Below are 4,957 nucleotides of genomic sequence, written 5' to 3' on the forward strand. Positions count from 1 at the left end.
CCTGCACGTCGGCTTAAACACTCTTTATTCACGCATCTACATCGGCACAGCTTACTGTCGCAACACTCATTACCACCTTGTGCTTGCCGTGTATTGGAGGATCTATCACCGGAGAAGGCCTATTGTATTTGCATTTCCTTTTCTTGGTTGTGACTTAAGTATGGAATTGTTTTTGTATTTGTCTTGTATGTGAAAGTGCTTTTATATATTGTTATGTAATTGGAAAAATGTGTTGTTTCACCACGTTACATAAATCTGTATTTTTCTGTTAAGAGAAGGCATGTATTGCTGGTAAAAAAAAAGAAAGTTGGTTATAGTGTGTTTTCAAAAACGCATGTTATCATTCCCTTAGACATGTTTTTCAAGATATATTTTATGTACCGGTGTATTGTTTCGTGAAAAGTGTTCACAAACTGTCTGCTGCCAAATACTGTAGGGGCAGGGGCATTTGTCAAGCCGCTTAAAATAGCGGCTTTTTGCTCGTGTCCTAGCATTTGTACATTTAAAGTTGAATGCTGAAATAAAGGAATGGAATGACGCAGCAGTTCTGCGGAAACCCGCAAGGTGGAGAGAAGCAATGAATAAAGGGAAAATGAGACATCCACCCGTTTTGTAGCAATTGCTACAAAACGGGTGGATGTCTCATTTTCCCTTTATTCATTGCTTCTCTCCACCTTGCGGGTTTCCGCAGAACTGCTGCGTCAGACTCTTGCCTTTGCTTCGTGTTGTCGACAAATTCGACTTCGCCCTACCATCTGCTAGCCGCCTGGTTAGCTCAGATGGTAGAGCGGCTGCCCCGGAAAGGCGGTGGTCCCGGGTTCGAGTCCCGGACCAGGACAAATTTTTCTTCAACTATGAGGCTTTTCTTTCGAGGAACCCGGATGGGTTCCTTTGTAGCAATTGCTACAAAACGGGTGGATGTCTCATTTTCCCTTTATTCAAAGGAATGGAATGGAATAGAACATGGTCATGGTAGATTTCGCAAGGGCAATTTTTCTATGGGGCTCTTTGGCGTGTTGGCGGTTTATTGGGAAAATCACGGTTTCTTCTTGTATCTTTATTATGGCCCCCCGGTGACTTGGATTTTAAAAATAAGACACCACAATTATATATAGCCCCAACACTGCATTTGGCCCCAGCAAAACTTTAAAATCATTCTATACGCCCAACTTCAACGTGACCTGTTACAGCTGCGTCGTTTGGAGCTCGACTTCGCGCCTTCCCCTTTCGTCTTTTTCCGGTGAGACTAGTTAGCGCGCCTTTAACGCCGTTACGTCGGGCTTTCTTATATCCACTCACAAACTCCTATACCAGCTACCAATCTTCACACGTGCCGCATGAATTTATCAGAGACACTATCCGGGCTTCCGCAGTGGCTGCAGGTTAATAGGATGTTGTCAGAGAAAATGCGGTACTGTGCTTTGACAAATTCCTAAATAAAGAGACGGTTCACTTGTAGAAAATTGCTCTAAGTATCCGTTTATTCAGCAAAATAAACATCCATTCATATTTGGGTATCTGATTAGTTGCTCATTTAAATTTGATAACCCACTTTCCCAACACTCTAAATTCAAATATAATGTGCCGAAGTTTGCGTCGTGATGCACTTTACTAACAATTGCATTGCAAATTCTGCCTCCAACGTTGCAATAAAGCTTGGCTGATGAATAGCACTTTCTCGTGAAGTGAGAGACGCAATTCCGACATATTTTTGCATTTTTGCCGAATGAAAACTTATATCAAGATCCAAAAAGCATATTAAAATTCATGTGGATGTAAGCTTTCTTGAAGCGATCAGTTTTATGCACTAAAACTGTTCATCTGCTCCACCGCATTTTGCTGCATGGTGATTGCATGCCTGCCAAGCGAAACAGCGAAAGCGTGGAAAATGTCATCCACGCGACGGGGCATTACACACTATCTGTGATGAGCCCACCTCTCATTGAGCCGTCTCCGCGAGAACCCCAGTTTACTATTGCACGGTCACCAGGATTATCTCATCGTAGATGCAAGGAGGCCTTTGTGTAAACGTCACAAACATTAGAAATAATTGTATCGAAAGCTCCGCTTTAATATAAGGCTTATGAGACGTAAAGCGAATGTATTCGTAAAGGGAAAATCAGACATCCACCTGTTCGTAGCAATTGCTACAAAGCAAACCCATACGGGTTCCTCGAAAGAAAAGCCTCGCAGTTGAAGAAAAATTTGTCCTGGTCCGGGATGAATTTTTCTTCAACTGCGAAATATGATACGCCTCTGTACTGCTTTGAGGCCGGGCTGGATATTGCTGCAGAACTACGACAAGACACGCTTAGAACAAGGGGATGCAGCCCGTACATAGATAACTTTATATAAAATAGTAGCAAAGCTAGCTAGACCTGCACCCTCACATGAGAATATACAACACATTTCTAAATTGACACTCAGTCAAGAACATCCATACGCTATACAAGACGTTATAAAATGAGCTGCTGTCTTAGAATGTTGCACACGTCGGAAAAAAGTTTCTTGTACATTTTATCTACATTACCAGCTCCATGCATAGCAGCTCATCTGGTAACCTCTGCCATATAAGTGCACGCGTTTTGTGCCAGAAATGCGTTTGCTGGCCAGTAATGTGGCGCATATTTGTCTTCTATCATAGTGTCAATACTTTGTGAGTTTGCACCCGTTTCTTCAGTGTTTAACTTTCCATTGCATATTTTTGAAAAGGAGCCAATTGAAATTAAAGGACATTTCTACACTTTAATACAGATGAAAATTTAAAAAATATACTTATGTTTTATTACAAGATGTGTTCTAAAGTTCATGGGCATCATTGTAACCTGATTTCATGTGTTTGTCAGCATGTTTCTCAAATTATTATTCAGTTTGTCTTGTGACTGATCAATAAAGATTTTTACCGTGTAAGAGTGAAAATGTTTCAATTGAGTAACGCGGCCACTACAGATTACATCCCATTCACGAAGCATAAGGGCAGAAGCTGCTTATGAAGGAATCAAATATTCCCCACATGTGCGCGTTGCGAATCCCTTCAAACGTGACCATGGATCTGCATCGTGCTTTCACACTACTAGGAAGAGTACTAGCACTCTGTTCTGAAGGAGTACAAACACTCGGCATGGAGGTGTAGAAGTGCTCGGTCTGGGGGAGGACTATTACCCCTGGTGGGAGAGTATTAGCACTCTGCAGAATAATACTAGCACTTCCTTTCAATGGAGTAACAAAACTCTGTCAGGAGGAGTTGACCTACTCTCCCTCAGAGGATCGATCTACTCTCGAAAAGAGAGTGAATTATGGGACAAGCAGTTACTCCCTCAAAGAGTGTTCCCGGAACTCTCTTTGTTTTTGTAGCAGTTACGGCCCAAACATGTTACAAAACGTGCTGCTTCCGACTTCTTCCTAATGGTTGCCCACAGTATCACTCAAGCTGTAACTTCTAGTGCGCTGAAGGTTTATTTGTCATTTTCAACAGCGACGTTCAGAAGGCCGATACAGGGCACCATACACTTCATTGTTATCTTCTGGCGCTGAGACAGGGTTGCCTGCGCTCTATCTAACGACAGCGGTTCGTGAGCTCCGTGGTCTGGGTTTTGCGTCACCACGAGAGATGGCGCCACGCTACATGACTTCTACTTCAGGCGATTTTCTTCTAGCTGGGCCAGTGCGCTTTGTCTCCCTAGCATCTCTCGCTGCAGGCCGTGGCGCCTTCAGCCAGTTTTCTTCTTTTAGCTATGCAGCGCCCGTATGGACCCCTGCACAGCATGCCGTGGTGTGTTGTGGTCGGGTGTACAGTTGCTAACGTGGACTGCACACATTTTAGGACTGTGGCTAGTATCATCTCCAACCAATCTGCTTTGCCGGTTGCCATTTTATGCTTACGACTACTCTCGATTGCGGGAGAGCGAGCAACTTTTTTTAAAAACAAGTTTCTTCTGAAATGGGTTCTTCACTGGTAAATTTATTGAAAAGGGCCAAAAGAAACTTTTTGAAATGCATGAGGAACAAAACAATTCGGCTTGTTTAGATCTATTGCCTGAAGAGGCTGTTTTTATTTACACGAGAAATATAAAAATTTCACGCAGGTAAGTGGCAAGAATGCGCACTAGTAGCTTTTTGATAAAGTCACCATCATCATCAGCATATTTTATGTCCACTGCAGGACGAAGGCCTCTCCCTGCGATCTCTAAGAACCCCTGTCCTGACCTACGGATTCCAACTAGCGTCTGCAGATTTCTAAATTTCATCACCATACCTAGTCTTCTGCCGTCCTCGACTGCGCTTCCCTTCTCTTGGCACCCATTCTGTAACCCTAATGGTCCACCGGTTATTTGATCTACGCATTACATGACCTACCCAGCTCCATTTATTTCTCTTAATGTCAATTAGAATATCGGCAATTCCTATTTGCTTTCTCAACCACAGCGCTCTCTTTCTGTCTCTTAACGCTACGCCTAACATTCTTTGTTCCTTCACTCTTTGCACGGTCCTTGCTTTCGAGCTTCTTCGTCAGTCTCCAAGCTTCTGCCCCATATGTCAGCTCCGGTAGAAAGCATTGATTGTACAACTTTCTTTTTAATGATAACGGTAAGCTTCCCGTCAGCATCTGACAATGTCTGCCGAATGCGTACCAATCCATTTTTATTCTGTAAATTTACTTCTCATGACCAAGGTCTTCTGTGAGTAATTGACACAGGTAAACATACTCTTTCACAGACTCTAGAGGCTGACTGGTGATCCTGAACTCTTGTTCCCTTGTCCGGCTATTGATCATTATCTTCGTCTTCTGCATATTATTCTTCAATCACACTCCTATACTGTCTCTGTTCCGTTTCTCAATCATTTCAATCACTGTTGCTGAGCAGGACAATGTCATCTGCAAATGTAAGGTTGCTGAGATATTCGCTGTTCATCCTTACTCCTAAGCCTTCCCAGTTAAATATCTTGAATACTTCTT

The 4,957-nt window shown here is 42.9% G+C and overlaps 1 non-coding gene across 1 annotated transcript; it reads left to right on the plus strand.

Annotated features, from left to right (window-relative positions):
• Positions 1-764: 764 nt before the first annotated feature.
• Positions 765-839, plus strand: TRNAS-GGA (transfer RNA serine (anticodon GGA)). The gene has a single exon. It is a non-coding gene; the product is annotated as a tRNA-Ser (tRNA).
• The last annotated feature ends 4,118 nt before the right edge of the window (positions 840-4,957 follow it).

Source organism: Dermacentor variabilis, chromosome 4 (genome assembly GCF_050947875.1).
Source record: "Dermacentor variabilis isolate Ectoservices chromosome 4, ASM5094787v1, whole genome shotgun sequence".
In the NCBI taxonomy this organism is placed as follows: Eukaryota; Metazoa; Arthropoda; class Arachnida; order Ixodida; family Ixodidae; genus Dermacentor; species Dermacentor variabilis.